Consider the following 25,938-nt stretch of genomic DNA (forward strand, 5'->3'; position numbering starts at 1 on the left):
AGATAAATATTAAATAATTAATTCTTTATCTTATACTTAAATACACAAAACATATTATTATACAATGATAGCGGCAATACGAGAATAACAATATTTATTGAAAATATGTTCAAGTCACGCAAGCCGTAACTGCTGAGAATTTAATTATTGTGAAAAAAAAAAGACAGATAATAATACGAATAGCTCAGGTGGTGCGATTGTCATACGATTCTGATCCGCCGTGTCTGGACCGGTATTTCAGTTAGAGACACAGTGTTCTCAGTTAGTTGTATATCTGTACACCTTTTGGGGTCACAACAGACCACAGTGTTCAGGGGCGGTAACTGGTTTTCGTAGATATCCTACTTAAAACCAGACCGAGTTACTTTCATATTTCTCATGGCGCGATTTGTTAATTTATGTAATTGTATCATGTGGGTAAAATAAGTTTTTGAAGGTTCAACGTTGAAATTTTAAAATTAATTAAACTATAGAGATATCCTAAGCAAAAAGGAAATGCTTAACATTCTATTCACGATTAAAAGGATTTTTATCTGTTTAGTTAAAATTGACAAAAAATGCGATAATGTCATGTCTCTTTGTTATATTTTGCACATTTCGTATGTCGAAAAGAATGCCATACATTTAGGGTCTTTTTGACGATAGGGGCCAGCATAGATGTGAATGCACAATAAGTATTCAGAATCGTATCTAGTAGGGACGCAATCGAGCAGTGCAGTCAAACGACCCGAAGCGGGTAACATGCGTTTAGTTAGACTTTAGCAGCCAGTCCGCACCGAACTACCGACAAGCTAACACGCCACCACGTGCATGAGTCGCACCGACGTGGCGTGATGTCCACAGAATAAAAAAAGCCGGCCGTGCACCTATTGAAAAGTGACAGTGCGTCAGTGAGAAGATTTTGTGACGGGATTTTTAAATAGGACTTCGTAACTTTTTTCCGCTATCACGAAAACGAAATCGACGTATACAATTATTTTTTCAGTTTGCACAACATTATTTCGGTAAGTTATACTTAATCGTTAATTATTTTTATTATAAATATTTTTAATTGTTATTGTGAAAATTGTTTCCTGTGTTCTTAATTTAAATATTTTTAAATACTTCCACAAAAATTAAAACAGTCAAAAGCTAAGTACGGATTCGACTTCGAAACGAGTTTTCAAGGTTTTACAATATGATGTTCAGTTAGTAATAAATTTAAATTAGTTATTAAACGTTCGTTAATTAATATTTATGTACCTATAGTTTTCGTACTTGTGACGTAAATATTTGTGTGATTGAGAATTATTTGAAATAAAGTGATCTTCACTTTATTTAATTACGCATTAAAAAGTACCCACACGAATATTTAGTAATAATTCTTTTAAAATTCGTATTACACATATTCAATCAATTTACACGCTTGCTTTGATAGAACAATTTAACATTGCCAATAAAAAAAAAGTTGTTAAAAAAATATTTTTTTTATTTTTGTACTAACAATAAAAATAACATTTAAATGAATGAATGTAAGATATTCATACGTATTTCTTACTATTTTTGTCAAAGTACCAATTCTCGCAAGTCACATTTGACATTGAAATACGTTTTTAGACATTAGGTACAAGAGATTTTTTTTTACAGACCGAATACGTGATATTTAAAGAAAACATGCATAAACGTCAAAAATTAATATGCATTTGTTTTAATATTTACTATAAAACGACCGGATTTAAACATACGTCGATCAAAATCTAGGTACTTACTATGAACTATGTTATATACTATATTATCACAATATCGTTAAGGATATTGGGATACGTCGAACTATAAAATTAATTAATTAAAAGTTAAAAACATACGTGCTATAATTGGTTACTTCTGGTTCATATGAAAATTAATTATTAAATAAAATAGGAGCTGTGAAATATTATTTTGCTGACGTTACAATTATTAATAATAAAAATATTTTTGCGTATTAGAAAATTAAATAATAATCTTCAGTTGTTTGGCTAATGACGCTTAAAGAAGGTAATAAAAAACGAATTATCTATCTATAATTGCTTTGCATACATTCACAAGAATGAATATTGCAAAAACTATATTACCATGAGGTCTACGCCCTTCTGTAACGCTTATTTTACTTATTTTCTTGATTCAAGGCTAGACTTGCAAGGCATTGGCCGGTATTACCGAGACGGCTTGGAGTCTGCAAGCTGCAACGCTATTACCGTAATAGTCGAGCGATTAGTGAATGTTTCCGATTAATGCGTCGATCGCCGGTGCGCTGCCGTTTAAGCTGACGTTTTTTTTTTTATCGTTACTTTTTTTATTATTCCAATGGCATTAATCGAAAATAAACGTATTTATTTTTTCTAAATAAATCGTTTTGCATAAGTAAGTTAATTTTAAAACTTTAAAATTAATTTATTTTGAAAATAAATCGATTCGCTTCTAATTTAAAAGCGAAAAAACATTAAATCGTCTTTAATTACGATTAATTTATGGATACTTTATGTAAATTATGAAGAACTTATTTATTTAACTTAATAAAGCTATTAATTAATTAATTTCTAACGGAAGCTTAAAAAGAAATACCGGGCTGCTTCTTGCAAATTTATTTTAATAAATTATCAAGCGGTATTTTTAATAGGTTTTTAAAAAAAAGGATTAATAAGAAAACTTCCATCATTTTTTATAATTTTTTTTATATATATGACATTTATATAATGTACCTAATTATACACTTTAAGCTTTTGCAATGTATACTATACATTTTATTTATATTATATTTGAGCCGAGAGTTAAAACACGTTTATGATTTGAATTTATTTCGTCCTCGGCGAAGGAGTTATCGTGAGGAAACAGCTATACGTATATTGAGTTTCCACCTACACGCATTGGAGTATTGCTTAGGAGCTCTAATCCACCTCAGAGGCAGAAAATGCCTTAGCTCAGCTGACACTTATGGCCTTTATATTATACTAGTAGGCTAGGTGGATATTGGGTAAAAAAAAAGTTGACGAAGTCCGTCCTTGGGGTTCAAGCTTGCTTCATACCAAATGTTATCAAAATCGGTTCAGTGTTTTAACCTTGAAAACGGTTTCTATAATTACTTTCGCATTTATAATATTAGTAAAGATTTGGGTTTAAAAATTATATATAGTTCTTGTAAAAATATATTGTAATACAATGTGAATTTCTATAATGTTAGGTTTGTTGTCGTGAGCTTGGATCACGCCACACTTGACGACATGTGATCTATGCATAGTCTTCGTTAGTTCGTTTTGTGTAATTTGCCACAGTCGTGACTGACACATTTATCGTGTGATTTTAGTGAAATATGAATTTATTCTCACTTAATATTAATCTATATGATTGTCAAGAAACTATGGGTTTCAAAAGAAAGGCTGACCACATTTATTTTTCTAAAAAGGCAACATTAGTGTGAAGTTTAAATTAAATCAACCCGTTCAAGCTTATTTACATCTTAGGCTGAATGCATTTATTTTTTTTTTTTAATTTTGATGCATATGAATAATAATCCATAAATATACACTGATGGGCGATGCCCTATAAAATACATCTCATTATAATTACTTTATTACTTGCTTATTAAAGAATATAGCAGAGAAGCTATTTAAGCCTTAATAAAAACATACATACACGCATACATGGAAATATTATTCATTTTAATTGCAACTGTTCATCGTTCTGATAAATTTTATGTTTCACAACAAAATAAAAATCGTAAACAACCGATAAAGGGGTATTGCCATGTAAAAGATAATTGTTACTATTTCCCACTCAACACTTTCATAGTCGGAAACCATTGTACATGTGCCAAAAAAATGTATAACCTTTAAGCCTTGTTGTTTTCCGGTTCGAGCGTTCCGAAAAAAAACATCTTAGTTATTAAGGTTGGTGTCGCATTGAGGTTGTAAGGGTTAATATTTCTTAATACAGGTGGCCCATTTGTTAATCTGCATACCTATTTAAAATTAACAAAAAAATATATTATGTATATTAAATATGAATGAGTCGATGTAAGATTAAACCACGATCCAATTGGCATTGACCCTGTACTCTCGTTGACTAGTATTTCTACTTAGCATTAGCCAGTTACTTAAAATTAAAATAGCACGTTAAACGCGAGTCGGACTCGTGTGGAGAGGATTTCGTATCATTTCGTTTTGGTAAACTGAGAAAATTCAATAAGATTCTTATATTATTAACTACTACTAATATTATAAGTGCAATTAAGAGTTTATTTGTTTGTTTGTTACACTTTCACGTCTTATCTACTCAACCGATCATCATGAAGTTTTGTATACATGTTGTATACATGTATAGAAAAGTACATAGTATACCTAACACGTCCTCCCCTCCCTTCACACGCTGGCGGAAACTAGTAAGTAATATTCTTAAGACTGGCTTTTTGCATAGCATCGCCACGCGGCTCGTTTACCGATTGAGAAATATATAAATTAACTAAAAATAATTCGAATGAAATCTAAATGTCAAATTAGACAACATACATATAATGTATTTGCTAATAGGTAGAAACTTTTATAGGTATCTTAGAATTTTATAAGAACAGAAGTAATATTTCTTTTTTAATTTAAATAATTACGAACGTATTTAAATGATTAAAATATTAGTCAGTTATCGTCTAACGGTGTTAAAGATATATGAGATTGTTGAGACGAAAAATGTTATCAAGTTATTCTGAGGTTGCAAAAATATCATGTATATATCATATAATTTTCATCTTGCGAGAACATAGTGATTGTTTTATCTAAATTGTGATCTTAAGGACATTTAATACGGAGAATATGTTGTAACAGACGACAGAAATACTTTCAGAGAAAAACGAAGAACTACCGTTTATATCGGATCGACTTTCACTAACAAGTATACTTAATATTAAAAAAATATATTACACTTGCAAAAAATAAATTATTAACCTAGACTCATGTGCTTATTATTGAACCGATTTTGTTGAAATATAGAGATAGTTGATAGAACAAAACACCCTTATAATATTAAATATTAAATGCAAATAACAACGAATGTGCATTTATTAAACATAAGTGGTTCAACACTGTACACGAGCTGATAACGGAGATATACAGAAACTGGCGCGTGAGAGTTAGCGCTATTTAAACAAAACATTAACAATAGTAAATTTACGTTCAGTAAACATTCAATGTATTTGCTTATATTCGTTTGATAATAACAATAACTATATTATATAAACTTCGAGCGTTATGTAATAATTGGATCCGGACGTTTCAAGGATTTAACTAAAACATTTCATTCCCGAAGTAAATGTTTTACTATTTATTATTTTATTTATTATAAAGTACTTTCTTATATTGATTCATTTCAATGACATAATAATGCGCGGGATAATTTTCGAACATAGCATTCTCATATTCAGGTGGGACGGTAATAATTTGTTATGGAGAATATAAAAAAAATAAAAAAAAACTATGATATCTATATATACCAAAATAAACTTTTGTCTAATATATATTATGGTAGTGTTATGTATTATATTTGTTAAATTAATTAATTGTTTATATGTATAAAAATAGATCTATGTAATCTAATACGTAGTAATTTCTATGTAGTACTAATAATAGTGATTGACGGGCCGGTTGGCGTGGTTGGTAGATACTTGACTTTCAAGCCGAAGGTTGTGGGTTCGATTCCCACCCATGACGGACATTTGTGTGCATGAACATGTCTGTTTGGCCTAAGTCTAGGTGTAATTATCTATATAAGTATGTATTTACAATAGAAAAAGTAGTATATGTAGTATATCAGTTGTCTGATCGCCATAGTCCAAGCTTTGCGTAGTTTGGGATCAGATGTCCGCGTGTAAATAATGTACCAGGATATTATTATATTATATTATTAAATATTGATTTTTAAAATATAAATGTCCTGTAATAATTATTGATCGTTAAAAACAGGATGATAAATCTAGGAAAAAACACGGATATAATTCAGAGTAATGTAATATATTAGTATTTTTTATCCAAAAACAAGTTAATGAGTATCGTATGTTTTTTGTACATCCTGTATATATTGTAAAATACTTTAAAATGTCAACGATAATTCTATGCAAATAAGGATTAGAATATTGCATAATATGTAGCATTAAATAAAATTTTATAATATAAAAAGCAGATGTTTTTTTTCCGTTAGTAACGACAATATTACGTAATAATTATATTGTTAAAATTTACATAAATTATATTATACAGTGCAACTCGATATAACAAATTCCGAAGAGAACAATTAAATATTCGTTGTATCAAGTAATTCGTTGAACTGAGGTTTGTTATGTTGAGGTTAGGTTGGTCTAAAATTCGTTATAAAGAGGTAAAAAAAATAGTTTTATTCACCTCAACGTTACGTAATTATTAGATTAAGAGTCATACATTAGTGGGAACTTTATATAAAGGTTTTGGGTTGACAAAATTCGTTAATTAGATGTATATATACTTTTTCTTGATAGTTGAAAATTCGTTATAAATAGGTTGTTCGCAAAAAATGTTTGTAATGTAAAGGGATATTTTACACTGACTCTTATGGACAATTCAAGGGGATTACGAAGAATTTCTTAAATCGAGGAAGTCGTTATATTGAAGTACGTTATATTTAAGTTGCACTGTAATGTAAGTGAACTGTTACACATATTACAGAATGACTAAGAGTTTGTATTTCAAAACGAAATTAAATGTATAATAAAAAACTATAAGTTCAAATTTGAAAGGACTATGAAATTGCGCTGAAAAATACTGAGACACTGAACATGTTCTTGATCATTCAAAGTGAAAGTCCGTAAATAATTAGCACGTTGAACTGTATCAAGTTTTGCGCGTGCAAAAAAAGTGTGCTAATAGGTCTTTCCCGATGAATATCGTCGTATATGCAATTTACAAAAGCATTTTATACTGACGTCTTAAAAGATCTTATCTTAATATGCATGAAGAAATATAACGACTAGTTTGATTTCTTTTCTCAATGCACTTAGCATTAAGTCCACATATCATTATATTAAATATTTAATTTCAATACCTATCTACACTCCTAATTAGAATATTTGATTCAACGGTGAAATGTTGTTTCTACCATTCCACGCACATGATTTGTACAGTACAGCAGTAGTAAAAAAATTTTTATATATCGTTATACCTCAAAGGTAGACTGCAAAAAAACGTTCCGTGATTTCAAATAGTCCAACAAAAGTAACGTAAATTTAAAGACATTTATAAACGATATATGTCTTTACTTATACTGTGATTCTCCATTAAAAGTCATAATATCTATTGCACACTTTACGTAATATCGACGTTACAATTAATGCATATGTATGTAATAATGCAATCAACATATTGTCTTATAACAAGGAAGTTTTAGGTTACAATCATATCAACCCCGGGTCATTGCGGTTCTAGCTTTCAGCTGCTTTCTCTTAACATATTCTCTTATCTGATGCGAACATCCACGCTAATTAGCTAAAGCGCTACAGCTCAGATGTTGTCAATTTTTACGTCTATACGGGTTCTGTAAATGTTCTCACGATTGAATTGTATTTTAAAATACAATTATACTAATTGATGACTATATTTCCTTAATTACATTCTTAAACTTTGTATAATGACATTAATGAAAACATAATTGTTTAATGTTTAAAAATTCTACTTTTGTTGTAATTCGATCTCTTTCGTATCTGCCGGTATCGCATTGTACATCTTAGATTGAGGTTATTTATTTATCATAGATTTTCATCACTAAATTTATTATTAATTTATTTGTTGTGTTCCGGTTTGAAGGGTGAGTGACCCAGTGTAGTTACAGGTACAAGGAACATAACATCTTACTTCCCAAGGTTGGCGGCGCATTGGCGATGTAAACGATGGTTAACATTTCTTACAATGCCAATGTCTATGGGCGTTGGTGAACACTTACCATCAGGTGGCCCATATGCTTGTCCGCCTACCTATTAAAAACAAAAGCAACTGTTACGAATTAAATTTTCTTATCTTTTAAAAGTTAAAAGATTTATTGATATAAATTATGTAAGGAAATTCGAAAGATAGTTATTAAAACAACGATAGATCTAAAAACTTAGATGCATATCCAATTACTGAGGTGTATAATCAGGTCACTTGAATAGGTGTGTAGCAAATAGGTCAGAGGCCATTATGAGCTGATTGAGCTGCGCCAGAAGCTATTGTAATTGTCTATTGTGTCACAGTAACAATAAACAATATTACCATACGACTATGCTAAATGAGTCCAAATGCACCGCGTGTCCTGTAGCATAGAACAAATACATTCTATTGTTTGGTAATGGATAGAGGAGGTGTGTTTAAGCATTCAGGTTTTGTCTTTGGTTTTTCGGCTCCGGACCACACACTATTCTTTATATAGTTTCTTTTTTATTGTATGCTTGTCAACGGCTATAAAAATCATCGTAATCGCCAAATTTATGGCGCTTTATTAAAGTGGTTTTAGTCTTGTTTACATATTACAATAAATATATATATTTTTTAGTTTCGAGTTAATGAAAATATAATATATGTGTATGTATATAATAATATTTCATTGTTTTTTTTAAATATATTTAGGACAAAGGGGTGACGCGCAAATAATATATATGAACAGTGTAAGAAATATATTAATCATTCAATTAATTATATATAATTTAATTAATCATTCAATAAAGATTACAGGATCTAAGATGCTATGTCAATTGTTCCTGTATTTATACTGGCTCACTCAACATTAAAACCCGACACAGCGATACGTAATATTGTTGTTTGGCTATGGTATATTTGGTGAGTGTGTAATACCTAGACGACTTAATAAAACTCCACTTACTACAAGTAAATTATTTAGTAACGCCGTTGTTAAAAAATTCTAAGTTAATGAGTACATTTATAATCTTTTACAATTAATTTATACATAATATTTTTACTTGATTGTAATTTTGAATAATTCTAAATAATTAAATACTACAACAATTATGTATACGAAGATAACGCGGTATAGGTATATACATAATTGATTATTTAATAACTAACTAAAGTCCTTATTTATTGTGCATTCATCTCTTAACTCTTCGACCTATTGTTGAACAATACATGTCTTATTATTACTGATACCTTCGTCATCATTTATTTTTATATTTATTTATACAATCTATCATGATAGATTGTGTAAAAGCCGAGATTGCCTAGTGGTAAGAACGCGTGAATCTTAACCGATGATCGTGGGTTCAAACCTGGGCAAGCACCACTGAATTTTCATGTGTTTAATTTGTGTTTATAATTCATCTCGTACTCACGATGTTCACCTTGACGGAGAAAGCAAACAACCTGCATGTGTCTAATTTCATTTCTGCCACATGTGTATTCTACCAACCCGCATTGGAGCAGCGTCGTGGAATAAGCTCCAACCCTTCTCCTCAAAAGGGAGAGGAGGCCTTAGCCCAGCTGTGGGACATTAACAGACTGTTACTGTATGGAACATGAAGGCTGGGTATGTTCATCAGTTCGCGCATATTTCCAAAATTAAGTATCAAAATTTGACTAATGAAGTAACGTTTTAAGCGCCTTAATCGTGCACTGTAACTAGCGACATATATGGCTATGTGACGTCACCATGAATTCCGGAGGACATAAAATACTGTATTAAAATTAAAAAAAGTGCCGTGTTGGGTTACATTAAGGGTTACAAGCACATCATAATCAACGTATTATTAGCTCTTGCTTGCTGCTTTGCTTCCATTATGTCGATACTTGCGTATAATTCATTTAACTGAATTAGGTCGATTGGTAATTATTATAGTTCTAGTTACGTTATGTATTAGAAAAATATCGGCGCCAGTAATACTTTACAGATAACTTATCGGGATTGAGTGATTGCGATAGCGTTTACAATATAGATTAATAAAATTCCCACAGAGTATAAATAATGAAAACTATCTGATAGTTTTTATAATTTTTTTTTAAATTGTTAAGTAGATTTTTACGTATATTTTTTATTCAACGGCTGAGTAAAGGTATCACTTTATTAGAATTTTTTAATCGAATGGCACTGCGTTCCTAAGAATTGATAGACATATACATGTAGCAGAATTTTATCACGTGCTGGGTTTTACACGATATTTTCCTATCTCTAGTTATATGATCTTCCTCGACTTCTATCTACTAGACTTTTCGACTACAATTATATATCGCAGTTAAATTAATATCAACTAAATGTTAGATTATCAATGTTAGCTCTTATTGAAATTCATCTAAAGTAAAATGTTAAAAAATGATTTCAGAATAATAAAAAGTTAGATTCAATGTATTACATTAACTTGCCATTTATTGCCAAAAACGCTTATAACTATTTAAATATTTCCGTTGCAACTAGTTTTTTAACCTTTAAGAATATATACATTTTATGTAATTAAATATCCATTATTGAATTTTAATCGATAAAAAAATTTCGGAATAATATTATATTTTAATAATATATATTTAGCGTTCATTATTACTGCCAAAAAGCACTGCGTTTGGTGCACGGTGTTGCCAGTATAATTATATTTAATTGATACAAGCTAGTTATAAATGTGATAACATTTCTACATATGGTTTACCGGTCTCAGTCATGTCAGTTATATAAATAAAATATAATTATATGTTATTGACAAAGATATAAGGGACTATTTAAATTAATAATTTACCGCGTGGTATCGTAAACTGCAATGATTAAATATTACGCTACACAGGTTTTTGCGGGCGCTGCGATGCCTTTCACTCTTCCTTAATCTTCAGTCAATGGACCTGCAGTGCTGCATAATTTCTTCTTTAGAATATCAAATCAATAATGAGAGAAAGAGAGAAATCAATCAAATTATTATAATCAATGTCGCGTGTTGTGGTATTTCTCGATTTTGTCCTGTGGTGAGATTCGAGTTTGTTACGGAATAGCTTTACAGTTTAACGCTTCTTGGTAGACAGATACATTGTGCGAATAGCTGAATAATATATATTTTTAATTTTCTGCGGTCAAACACGCGATGTGTATTTAGAAATATTAAAACAATTATAATATTTAAAAAAAAATTGAACGCAACAATAACGATAATAATTCATATAAATATAAATTACCATATAAAAGTGTAATAATTTATTTAGTTAAATAGTTTCCGCGTTACATTATGACATGTGAAATAGTTATTATGCATTTTTTAATGTATATAGATATTCCTTTAATCGGCATTAAGCAAGGTCTTTACCGTTATTTTCTTTTTCCTTAAATAGAATGAGCAATTTGGTTTCATTTGTAACTTGAATTGGCAAAACAGGATGCCATGTGGAATGCGGGCAAATTCAATTAATATTCTGATATTTTTAACAAGGAAATTGGTAATAGATGACTTAAGGGACTGTATTTAATGGAACAATTTCATTTTATCTCTATTTATGGTAACGTCTAGAAGGGTTGCGCCCTTGTCAATGTTTAAAAAGGTTTTAGTATTTATGGTTATCCGCTACACATATATTTTATTTTATGGTCGTGTGGGACATTGTATGTTATATATTATTGTCAATGTAAGCTTGTTGAGAGTGTATATTAATAGTTTATTTTTACAAGCTTTTTTTATCTAGCAATGTTTGTTTGTTAGTTTTTCAATGTCAAATCTTGTAAGTTATATAGGAACTCTTATCTTGCAGAGTTGAAATTTTAAATGTTGGTTCAGTTTGGTGTATTGGCTCCAAGCGAATGAACTCAACGGCCAACAGCATAGGTACATAGAACTCTTGCACAAACTTTAGTCGAACGAATGAAATCCTCACCAGCCAACGCTATTGGTACACAGAACTATATTTTGGTATCAAACTACAATGCACAAGTGTATAGTAGTGGGTAAAAATGTAAATAAACTGTTGCTAAAATGGGAGCGTTCATTTATAAAAGTTAGTGCAATGCGTTCATTTTGTTTGTCTTACATTAGCCGTTACGTAAAAATGCTTATAATACGAAATGCAGTTACGAATACTGAGAAAAAATATATGAAGCATACCTAAATTGCGAAATTGTTAATACGTTAAATAATGACGATAAAGAACTTGACCTAATTTTATATTATTCAAAATTAAAATTAATTTTCTTTTTAAATAAGTTCTTGTAATATCTTCGTAAAGTGTTAGCAAGTTTTAAAACAATATTAAAACCCATACAATTTTAAAAATACTCATCGTACTTTTTTTTAAATTAAACGATGATGAAACAGACGTTATTTATGAGTTACGCACTGTTGTTTCGTAGTTTATTATATGTAAATGTGTTATTTTTCTAATTCGTATGAAATCACGCGGGTTATATAAAGCGTTGTTTTCATTCAAATATTATAATTATCAAATGTAATCGAACACGTTAATTAGTCATTTAGTATCTCAAATATCATTTTATTCAAATTTATTCATTTAATAGAATGTAAATGGACGGCCCTGCTAATGAAATGCTTGGATTAGTTTGACGGGAACATTTTAATTAATATGTAAACCAATTACAGTTCAAAAAGGCGGTCTCGGTTCAATTTGTACATGATTGATGAAAATATATCACGTGGTGTTGAAATTTTTTGTTGTTGTTGATATTATAACATTGTCATATTAAAAATAATCGATAAAATAATAACAGTAAGATAATTCAGTGTGATACGCCTTTAAAGGCATTTACAACAATATTATATTTATATTTTCTTTTATATTGTAAATTAATTTTTGTAATAAATCAGTTCAACAAAAAAAAGAATTTCGTGTTTACATAAAATTATTATCAAATAATATATTTGAAATCTTTAGAGATTGATAAAATTGTACATTTGAAATATATGTATCATACAACCAAGTAGGTACCGTATTTGTACTGGTATAAGTTTCTATACTGGGGCTTAATTCTACAACAATTATATATAACTATTGCGATACGTTCCCGATTCATTTTCAATCCAACTTTGACTTTTGACCGAACAGATATTATGTGAACATTATACTGTCATGTCAAAACCAAACTTAATTGTTAACTTTTATACAAATAGTCGATAATTAAATTAAATAATAGGAAAACGGATATACAGCAACGATCACGCTTCGATTCGATTACGATAAAGTGGCAATTTGTTAGTAGAATTGGTCTAATATGGTTATTTGTAATATGACAAATAAATCAAGTTCAATAAAATAATGTTTATACCACCTCTAAGTAATAGTCATCCGCCCACGCGTTTCGATTTTCCATCTCAAGGAAGTTCAACAACAGTAAATCGATCAGATAGTAAAACAACCAGTAATGGATTTTGCGACTTTGATATTTTACACGTAAATTTACTTTCCTTATTTATAGCTTATATATTATATAGATACTTCCTTGCATTAGAAAACGATAACGCAAAATTCAACGCCTTTTATAGTACGAATGCACTTTAAACGTATATTACTAGATAATGTTATCCTATTTTATTGTCATAGTCGTTATTTGCTGCCGTGTGGTGCTGGTAGTAGAATTACTTCTCCATCTGAGCTCGTGGGCGTCGGTACGAGCTAACTGAAGGATTTTTATGGGCATTTTTTTAAGCGTCTGAATCACTGAAACGTGGTGTCGATAGTAACAGCATTAATAAAGTCTATACAGTTTACATACTGCGTCGATCAACATAGGTGAGATAAGAACGAAAAGTAAAAGCGCGTAAATTTCCCACAGCTGGGCAAAGACTCCTCTTGAAGGAGAAGTTTTAGAGTTTTCTCTGTTCTAGATACATGTGATGTTGCTGCTGATGATGTTGAAAATTATTAACTATTATATTATAAAGCAATAATAACATATGCAGTGCATAAAAATATAAGTGACTTTTTTTGTCATACTAATTAGTATTAGTATGAAAAAAAAAGAGAAACTAAGGGTGCTTAAAGAAACTCTCAACAAACGCGTGCAACAGATTTCCCCCAATTAAGATAAATGCGAGAAAAAGTTCACTTAAAGTGTTTGCCTTAACTAATTAGGCAGTCAAACGAGCCGCGGCGAAAACGTATTGGCTTCATCACACCACCGGTTCATATTACCTCGGTTTTCTCAGCGATTCTTCGCATCCAAGACCATAAAACAGCCATTAATGTAGACTAGATTACTCGTCTCCGCAAATGGTAGGATGTTTTATGTACGGCGAAGGAATGCCGTTACGACGTAGGCAGTTGTAATGACAACAAGTTCTGTAGGTAAGTATAGATTAGTGCAACTGCTGTGATTTAGAATTTAATCTGATAGTACAGGCTTTATTGTATAACATATACACATTATGACTATTAAAAAAACTGTGACCGTCATAGGAAGTTTGGCAGATGTGAAACGCTGAAATTGAGGATTATTAGAGTATATATTTTAAGAAAACCAACAAATTAATGTATTTACGAATCACGCACACTTAAGTGAGTGGCTGCGGAGACGGCATGCCGTTAGCCGTCACGGCACACGAGTCTGTCTTACTTATCAAAGCGTTAATATATTTTTGACATTAAGACGATGATGTTATCGTTAATCACAATTTTACAAAGGTAGTTAAATAATATATTTTAGTTTACGCAAACAAACATCTAGCAAAAGCGATTCAAAAATATGAATTTTCTAATTAATGCCATCTATCGGTAGCTGTGTGTATCTTCTTATTTATTCTAAGTTCAGACGCAATTTTTTTGCATCTTTTTATCATAATTTTTATTACTTGTATAAATATGATTGGTGCATTACAGAGCATTTATATTGTCTTGTATCGTGGAACAAGTAGATACTGTTGACTAACAATAGATGTTTATTAAAAACCATTGGCATCATATATATCTGAATCGTATAAACATATGACACCCACTGTATGACAAAGTAATATATATAACATATATAACATATATAACATATATAATCATATATTTATTTAATTCATAAAATATATATTATCAATAATTTATTTTATTTTAAAAGATACATACCACAAGTCCTTCGTTTTATCATATGGTTGTTGTTATTAATTCATATCCGTTGATGAAGTACATATTTCCTTAATGAGATTGATCCCGCTGGTCGTATGGGATTTTTGGAGAGTGAAGAGACCATTTGTCTTCGTGCACTGTAATATTTCTTATACAATTATCTATTCCTTTACAATTAGTAATCTTAGCAAAAGTTAAAGTTATTCAATATTTTTATTAATAATACAGAAGCACACTTGTTTATTGTTGTTTTACACTTGTTTATTATTTTTTTTAAATCTACTAGGCGAAAAAATTGAACGTGATTTTGCTTCTTTTTCATCAATTGTTATTTCCAATATTAATATTTAAATTTGGGACAGTCTAGAAGCGATCGTTAAAATCTAAAGGATGTCACATAGTGATTTAAAAAGAACCATTAGGACACGAACGTTACTGTACAATTTAAATAAAAGATAAATAAATCAGAAGTGTCTTAATTATTTATTTTTTAAATTACCTTCCTATTATTTGATATTCTTAAATTTATAATGTAGAACACACGTGACATTAGAATTAACAACATCTGTTGTTATTGTCTATTGAATATCAATTGCATTTCACCATTCAATTACAACGTAACACTTGGTTGCATTGAATCGATCATAACGATTCGCATTGCTTTATTTTCGTGCGTGATTGCCATTATTGTATTTATACTAATACAAATATGACTTCGTCTTAATTGACTACTGGAGCTCAACTTGGTCTACTAACGCAGATAGATGATGTCGATGACAAAAACGGATTGTTTAATTGTAATTCAATACTCATAATTTTTGATTATGTTTTGTTTTGTATTGATATGACTATGACTTCACGCTCACATCAATTGATTTAAAACTTCGATTATATATTTTTAGATGACAATATTATATTTTGGTATTTTCGACGTGGTCTAATGAAGCCAAAAAGTGGATAATATATCGTGTCAATTCGGTTTGTTTTGAGCGACAAAATATAAATGAATGTTTTATAATTAACCGACTTAAACATCTGGTATGCGTTGCAATAAAGTGCAATTAACATTATTTATATAACTGCAGTATCTTTTATTCTATTTATATAAAATAGTGATGGCTACGACTGTATTTTAACATAAAATGTTTAAACATAACAAACGGAAATAGAAAAAAAAATCATTATTCGTCTGACGTGATAAATATTTAGGAGGTGGAATATGAATGGTTTTGACCCGTCTGGATCCAAAGATATTCAAATTCAAGGTTCCAATGGTAACCCTCGCATACATAAATTTAATATTGTTTACACGCGTATCAGATTTTCATTGTGTTAATGTTAATGTTTTCTTTTAGCCTTTACTAGTCCATATTATTACATTGACGGGCTGGTTGGCGTGGTTGGTAGATACTTGCCTTTTACGCCGAAGGTTGGGGGTTCGATTTCCACCCAGGATAGACATTTGTGTGCATGAACATGTCTGTTTGGCTGTATATATGAGTATGTATTTACAATAGAAAAAGTAGTATATCAGTTGTCTGGTTGTCATAGCACAAGCTCTGCGTAGTTTGGGATCAGATGGCTGTGTGTAAATAATTTACCAGGATATTATTATTATATTAATAAGATATGTATTCTTATTAAATTTTGAATGTCCATGAGATAAAAAAATCGGTTCCATTAAAATCGTTTCATGAATATTTTTTAATTACTATAGATTAGAGAACTTGAATTATTTCATGTTTTGTAACGGTTTATTAAAATATAATCAGACTCGTAGAATTATTTTAATCTTAAAGCGAATATTCCAATGAAACAACACAAAAAAAGAAACAAATTAGTGTCAATGACTTTTTTGCATACCATATTGTATCTAATTCTCCGTAACATAATATATTTTTATTTGAATTCGCAAAACGTGAGAAGATTCATGTGTTATTTTTTCCTGTTAAATAATATATAGGAAATGAGATAAGAATTGACTTTTTTTCTATTGTACAAATTAAACGTCATAAATTAGATTCTAATATTGCTATGGACTTCGTGACTATATAAACATAGATACAAGATACATATATACTATTTAAATTCTTTAAATATTATTAAATGTTATTAGATGAATTTGAAAATTATAAATATTCAAAATAACTTCGCAGATAGTAAGATAAATATAAGACGCGTTTGTCTTATTCAAAAAAAATATAAACTATATCTATTTATCTTAAAAGTCTAAAAAGAATATCACTTTGAATAGATTAATCAGAGAAAGGTTAAGAGTTCCCTTTACTCTTTCCAATTTCTTGCAATTCAATTTAATTAAGATTTCGCTAGATACTGTAAGATAAACCATTACAAAATAAAGGTACAAATTTCAAGGTTATATTCGTAATATGTGCTTTGATCAATCCATCAGAATATTTAAAATACGCTATTTCTCTTAAAAAAAACAAATTGTTTTTAATATAGATTTAGTTCATGTTTATTTAGTAAGAATATAGAGATAAAATGTCGTTTTACAAAGGCAATGTTTTATACAATAAGAGTCACGTATGCTAGCTGTAAGGTCGTCCTTATTTGTGCAAACAGTCGACTCGGAGATAGGAACGTTTGCACTTAAATGTAACCACGAATACCGAGATAATATCGAATGGAAGTAATGTGAACTAACCGCTAGAAATTCTTACCTGAACCCGTCTCGCTGACGCCCGATTCTAAATCGACTACAAAAAATCGTTTCCCTTACACTCTGTTTACAAGACCTCCGACACCGAAGGCCCTTTGTACTCTCTTCCGTCCAATGTGGCCTAACGACCTTTTTTTGTCCGCGTGTTTGTCAAAAATCTTTTCGGTTTGCGCGGTTGAAGCTAATTAGAGATAATCCCCGTTACAGCATTAAGAATTTTAATGGCTGTTAACTTTTTGCTCTGATACTCTCCATATTTTGTGCCAATATTTTAACTCAATTTAAACTGATATTGAATATATATTTTACATTTTGCTCCGAATCGATATTTAAATATTGTTACGTAACATACGATTGTCATCAGCGCCACGCCTATTTGCATAAATGATATCACTTTTTTACTTGGATAATTCACACAGTAAACCTTTCGTCAGCGTATCACGTTTTTCAAGGAAACTAAAGTATATGAGAAAGATATATACATATTGTCACCAATGTCAGTAGGTAGGTTGTTACAAATACGATGAATCAATCACACCCACAAGCATTTGAAAGGTGTCTCTTACACGCTATTCTACTTTAACAATATTCGCTGAATATTTTTAGACGAAGTATTTTTGTTTTCTTTATCACATGTAGCTTTAGTGTAGTCGTTTTGTTAATTTTAAAATATTTTCGTGTGGATTGTAGTTGATATGTTTTTGCTTATCGAATTTCGGACATTTTTTTTCATCTGTGACATTGTGCCTACCTAACCGATGATAAAAGTTTTTTTCGTCTGTGTTCTAAATATTAAAAAAACTACGACATATTTAAAATTTGTAGTATTAATATGTATTTCCCAAGTGATAAAGGAAATTCATAGAAGCAATATTAACTATTTAATCTGTCCAATGTGTCAACAAGACGTTCATCCTGACCTTGTTGATGCAAACATAATTATCAGCTAGTAAGAACTTTCATTCGGTTTCAAACATTAATGTTATAATGCTATAAATACACTAACCGTGCTAATAATTAGAAGATTATTAATTATAGATAATTATGTTGGTATTAATGACAAGATAAACTCACGTAATTCGCCTGTAACTTTCTTCTTCATCCGTCGTTATTTTTTGTTTATTAATAATCTGTTACCATTTTTTTACATACGATAACATTTTAAATTCTTTGTTCTTCTGACCAATTTGAGACACGATGGTCATTGTCAGGAAAGGCAAGTTAACTGCGCAGGATATATTATAGTGCACTAATACGCTCTTTATTTCCATTCTCTTATATAATCAACGGGGCGGCAGATTCGGCACGACCGGTAGGAATTCAGGCGCAGGACCAATAACTTTTATACGTGTATTTTATTTTTTTCATATTTTAATTTGAATTGAATAAGTGTTACCTGTCATGACTTGAGTAAAGTTTGATAATATTGTTTAAATCTTAAAAACACAGTAACATTTTTTAAAATGAACTGAAGTTATTATATTAATAAAATCGTCCTCGCGTTAATATTCCAGAATTATTCGCTAATTCCTTAAATAAAATTAAAATTCCTTTTTTAAAATTACTCACAAATGTTTTATTTTCCCACGATAGTTTGCAGTTAGAAACACACATTACTAATGAATAATCTCTAGATGGGATTACTTCTCGCATGCAATTTACGCACTAATGCGTAACAACAACCAACCGCAAATGTTTCTTATTTGCAAGATTCGAATCTCCCGGAACGAAGTGTTGTAATATTTTATTACGTGTTTGATGTCGGACGGTTTATTTACATAACATTAATTATTTATTACCAGACTATGACGCAGCTGAGGAGGACATTGCATTTGCCCTATATGCTTTTATTCACTATCGAGATAAATACATATATGATACATAAAATATGCAAAATAATGAAATATAATATTGAATTTTATAGTTAGAAACTTTAAAAATATAATGCTGATCAATGGATTAATTTAATTGTTTAATTTAAAGAGCCATTTGGTTGATGTCAGCTGATGACGCAACAGGTGAGCAATAAGCCTTCAGTATTTACTCATATTTTGAATCTAACATTGATCAGAAATTTACCACCAGTTTTTGATGGTTAGTAATTACTCAAATTATATACATTTATTCAAATACTTGTTGATTAATTAACTAGTGACAAGATCAGATAAAAAAAAAGTGTAAAGTAACCGCCATTTTTAGAAACATATAACGTAATTGTTTTATTTACTATTGATTTACTTGTTGCGTAAACTGCAATTCTTTATAATACTTCATTTATCAACGTCACATGTGAACTTTAAAGGATCGTAAATGTTTTCTTAAATATAATAAATCTTCCCTAATCCACCGATCTCGGGTGTTTTACGATAGTTGTACTTCTTATTTTTGTAAACATAAAATAATAGAGATTGTTTTTGTTGATGTTTTTTTCGTGACAAATATAGGTTAATATGGTAATCGATACACAATATTTTTTATTTTAAATATTTTTAAACTGCATTCTTACAAAATTCGTCATTCAACTTTGCTTATTAATAAATAGAAATCTCCTGTTTAAAAATATAAATGATTATATAATTATTACTCGATAAATGGTTACATGGAAAAAAAACGTGAAATTAGTTTTCGTTGAATTTCATGAGGGATACATAAAATAGTATAATTATAACTATATCTTTATCTAACTAATGAGATTCTTGCCGGTGGAATCTACACGCCAAACCGATGGTTATTTTATCTTTAATTTCATTTATACGTTGACGATTGAAGAGCAAGAGCCTACTTACCAAGCCTTTACCTAAAGCAAGTATTTTGATTGTGAAATAAGGAATGCGTCATAAAGATGTCAGTCGTATGATCTGTTTTGCACAAACGATTTGCGTGTTATGTACACCCAATATGTTCTAGTCGTATGACTAGACTTTCACTTGCGCACAATGGTTGGCTAAACTTGATTGTCAGTGTACCTAGTGCGACTTTTTTACTTATTCAATTGCGTTGACTTTAACTACGATTTGTATGGAATGAAAACATCGCCATCTAGTGACAATAATCGGAATTCCATTAAAATCGCACTACGCACACAGATCTATCAGCAGAGTTGTTTAAACTGTATTCATCGTTCTCAGTTTTTTTTTTTTTATTTCACAAAAACATTTGAAAACGTGACAAAAATGATCCGTTTTGTTACAAAAGATGACCATTATATTTCAATGCAAACACACGAAATGTAATCAATCAATAATTGTAAATATTCAAAATTGAATTAAATTAAATTTATTATTAAAAAAAACATATTAAAATGCCTTCAAATTCATACGGGTGATTGTTGTAATGACTCAAGACAGTTTTATTGACAGACAATTATTATGAACTAATTTATTGGAAGAGTAGAAGCCCTATTCGATTATCTTTTAATTAGTCATTGAGTATAAAAAAGTATCGCATAACCTCCGATTCAAAATTGAATACAATCATTCGAATCTTTCCAATCTTTAGGAGTGATTAAGTGAATCATCCAAATTATTTTATATGGATATATAGTAGTATGAGTTATTTTATATATTATAATTATTGTCAACCATACATGTGTGTTTTGTCCCTTATTTATTAGATTTATGTAACCCTTGAAATCTATTTAAAAGTTATACCGTAAATTTCTTTTTTATTATATTCAAAATTCAAAATTTGAATTTGGAATGAGATGTTAAGCGTTTTGTATTTTTTGAAAATTTTATTCGTATTTTAAAATCCGTGAGTGAATCATCATCGTTCTTTAGGTTACATGACTTTAGTCAAGGCGAGCATGATCATTATCTAAGCCTACTATGGTAACGAGAGTGCAGTTTTGATTTCATATTCAAGATAAGCCCAAAAAGCTCGATGACATGAAAATGTGACAGTTTTTATTTTTACTTGGCTTAAAAAAAATATAACTACAACTTAAATATAGACACTTAAATTATTTATGTTTTATATTAATCGCGTTTTTCACAAAACGTAGAAATAATAATTAAATATATATATGTACATCACTTTCATTAAGCAGTTATTGTTGTAGTATGTAATTAAGAAAAACTCTATACAATTCCGACTTTATTTAAAGGATTAGTTAAACAATGCAGTGTCTTCTTCTTGTCAATGTCAAATCAATGATGACAGAAAGAGAGAAATCATCGCTCGTTAAGCAACATTTATAAGTAAGACTGTTTATATGTAAGTTAATCTAATAAGTCCAAAATTGGTAATAAAAGACCGGTGTAGTTTCAAGCCATTTTTGGTTTAATCGTACGGTATTTGCAGCGGTTTATGCGCACCGTTACTTTAACTACCGCGCAGTCAGCTACAAATATTTTCATGATTTGATTATATTTATTTATTTATTTATTTATTTATTTATTTATTTTTTTATAGATCACCAACAAAATACACACTAAAAACATTCCAGATACATGAATAAAAAATAAGACTAGTGGTATCTTACTTATAGGTGATAACAGCATGCACAAAATAAGAGTTAAGCGACAACAAACAGAAGGTAAAAAAAGCTAATTAAAAACCGTTATATAACAACAATAAGTCAGAATAAAGATAAGAACATAAGTAAACTATCTAAACTAAACAATTTTGAGTATTTTTAATTAATATTTTATTTTTAAATTTTTTCATATTACCGAAAATATCTAAATCTTTGTCTCCGCTTATTGAATTATAGGCTCTCATAATTCTATTGAGAGGGGAGTAATGACCCAATTCATTCAGAACAGCATCTTGATTACATTATTATGTCTCAGGTACAATTAATTCATTAATAGCTGAAAAGCCCATTGGATAGAAGACAATCGCAGGTTATCTAGGGCAGCACCACTGATTTTTTTATAAACCAGTCTTTCCTAAAGAGAAGTTTTTTGTCTGGCACTTACTCATAATCTACATTTGTCCATTAAACTATTAAATAATTATAAATTTAATATAAGTAGGGTTAAGGATAACTAGCACTTTTTAAACGTAATTTACAATTGATCAGAATTAAAGCTGCTACCGGTTCAGATTCTACATTCTACCGAGCTGCTATTATGGTTGAACTGTGTTTAGAAAGCTTACAATTAGTTCCGATGGTAATTAAGATCATTAGACAATTAAGGGAATTGTCGTGGGTTAAATAGCGTTAAACTTTGTAACAAATCAATTGTCGTTATTACAAAATAGAAAACGTTAATCAAGAAGCCGAGGTCCACTGGCTAGAACACGTGAATCTTAACCGATCGCGGGTTCCAGCTTGAACAATCGGCGTGGTGGAATAAGCTCCAAACCTAGATCTCAAAAAAGTAGGAGGGGACTCCTTGCCTCAGTGAGACTTACTCAGGATGTTACTTAATCAAGAAAATGCTAAGGAAAAAATAACATTGTTTAGTTGAAATCATGACAGTAAGAATGGGCGATGAATGAGCCCTCATACTATTTTTAATAAAAGTTTTCGCACTATTACTCGAAGTGACAAATACATATTTTTGGAAAATATATATAAATATATAAAGTTTGCGTTGTCTATGTATAATTTGCAATTTCATTATTTTTCATAATATTTCCGTTTAGTTCGTTCGTATCAGTTAATACAATAAACTCATAGTTTAAATAAAGCAATGTCGCATAATAATGTCACAAGAGTGAAGTCAGCGCCTTTAAAATACAAGTGACGATATGACGTAGTCATTATAATTTAACATTCATATTCCTTAGTGTTTTTTAACGTATATCAATGTCAGCAATTGTTTTTAAGATTTTTTAACACAAGCTTAATAATAATTATTGGATTTGACAGGGATATCATAAATTACCGTATCAAACACATAACCTGATAAGCGCAAACTAAGTTGGCCGGTCAGTGTCTGCAGAGGTTAAGTAGTAAGTATTTCAGGAACAAAATAAAAACCTTATACACATATTATGTACAATAATCGCAGCTATATCTTTGTGAAATGCCGTTGCCAGATAATATATAGTTAGGGCGTTGTATTTCCTCTTCACTCTCATAATCTCAGTAGATTGCAAATTTGTCATACTCTATCCTATAAAAAATATTATAACAGCGATAATTATTATCAAATATTGAAAATATCATGCAAACCAAACAGAAGCGTAATACGTATCGACTAGCTTAGTTAATCAATCAATAAAACTAGACGAATATCGCTGATGAAGGCATGTTCGCTATCGTGGACCAAATCGATTGACAATTAATATTAGATATGATATTTTTTTTTCATAAAAGTAACGTCCATAAATGCAGTTACGAACCAGAAGAAATATTATAAATGACTGATAACATTATCAGCGACTTATTCTAATTGATTGTTATCCAATCAGTTATAATTTGTCATTACAAATTCCACTAACCTTGTGTTATCTGTGAATAATAAGTACGTCATACTAGTTTGCTCAAATTTACGCCACACTCAAAAAACCGGTAACTAAAACCGGACTCGGTAATGGTGCTTATTTTCGCAATAGTAAATCCTTGAAAACCATGACAAGAATAGAGTTCTATTACGTTATTTTTTATAATTAAAAAAACGTAAATAGAACCTCTTTGTTCAAATGCCAATAAAAAAAACAATTATTTAATTTATTGCTTATCTGACATTAAGTCCGCTGTGGTTTACCGCGAGTTGGTTACACATATGTAGCAGAATTCCGCAATCTCTCCGATAACCTATGATCCAATAATGAGGCCGAAATGATCACGACTGTAATTTATCTTTCAATGTTCTGCGATATTTCTAGATTACTTATATGAATTATAAGTATTCATGATAAAATACATTACCATGTATTTATACGCTGTAAGTGCTTTAAGTACTTTATGGAACATTCTAAAAATCTTTAGGATTCATCAGATTTAAATTATTAAAATGATGGCAACTAAGGTTGCGCTATATTTTTATAATAACAACAAAGTTTTATTTTTTATATACATATAAGTACAATATAATAAAAGCATTTGTTTATTGATTGACTAAAACTCTCTTTATTTATTATACAAAAATATAATAATTACTTCTTTGAAATACTGATCAAATAAAAAAAAAAGTGGATACAATGTAATAAAACATATTTTTAATGATCTGTCGTTATTCACTAAACTTACCGTATAAACTAACTAGTTATAGGCTTCCTTCGGCTTCGCTTGCGTCACTATACAATATCTCTAAATAGCAATGTCCATAGCTCTTTCTTACAAGAGTTATTACACAAACTTTTATCACCTTTATCACCTTAGAGTGGATGATGGAACTGGATTTAATAAATAGTGGCTAACAGCTAACATATTGGGATAGTTTTATAATAGGTAAAGAAAACTTGACTATATATTTAACACCTGCTTATAAAGCTATATAGAATTTTATATTACGTAGGAAGTGATGATGATTATGTCCTGATCAATTTCGGCCACGCAACCTGTACAACGAAGAGCTAGCTAGCTGCGTAATAGATATAATAGTTCTCGAGTGTGCGCAAACAATACAACAAAAGCTACACACAATACCCTCACTTTCATAGTCTGATCATTGATGAGTCGGCAATCCGACACGACTGAATGAAGATCAAGCGCAAGATAAACACTCATGGTCCATTCGTCTACTTTTGCTATAACAGAAAAGGCTTCGTGTCGTTACTGGGAATTTTTCGACAGAAAAACCAATTTTTTTTCCAGGATGACCGCGATTAGAGAAATCAAAATTTGTTATATTTATAAGCTTGCAGTTAAAATGTAGTAGTAGTAACCTTCCATTGTCAAGATGCTATATTTATATCATATGTTTTACCTGCTTTTAATAATACGAAGTATGTGTGTATGAATGTAACGAAGACATCTGCTCGGGTCTAATAATTGTTGTTTACAATTTGGATTCTTCCAAAACGATCGTTGATGCGTACTTTTTTATTGTATTCAACATTACGGGAATATGTGCAGCTGCAAGATGTTTTAATGGTTATGGCAGACGCGAAACGATACCTTGGATTTTTTTTTTATTGAATTAATATTTCATTCATGAACACTTATTTTTCTTGTTACAGAAGTGCAAGACGTGGGATGTCTTGATTGTTGGAGCTAATATTGTATGGTGAGTAAGACTCTTTTTAAATTATTTCAGTACAATTTTAAAATGTTATCATCAGACTAATATTATAAATATGTAATTCTATCTGTAT

The 25,938-nt window shown here is 29.9% G+C and overlaps 1 protein-coding gene across 1 annotated transcript in view; it reads left to right on the forward strand.

Moving 5' to 3' along the window:
• Nucleotides 1-730: 730 nt before the first annotated feature.
• LOC126780915 (protein windpipe) overlaps nt 731-25,938 on the forward strand; it is a 48,456-nt gene continuing 23,248 nt past the window's right edge. Inside the window, exons 1-2 of the mRNA XM_050505612.1 lie at nt 731-1,004; nt 25,804-25,850. The gene's annotated coding sequence lies outside the window, so the exon portion shown is untranslated. The remainder of the gene's footprint in view (nt 1,005-25,803; nt 25,851-25,938) is intronic.

This window comes from Nymphalis io, chromosome 1 (assembly GCF_905147045.1).
Source record: "Nymphalis io chromosome 1, ilAglIoxx1.1, whole genome shotgun sequence".
Taxonomy (NCBI): domain Eukaryota; kingdom Metazoa; phylum Arthropoda; class Insecta; order Lepidoptera; family Nymphalidae; genus Nymphalis; species Nymphalis io.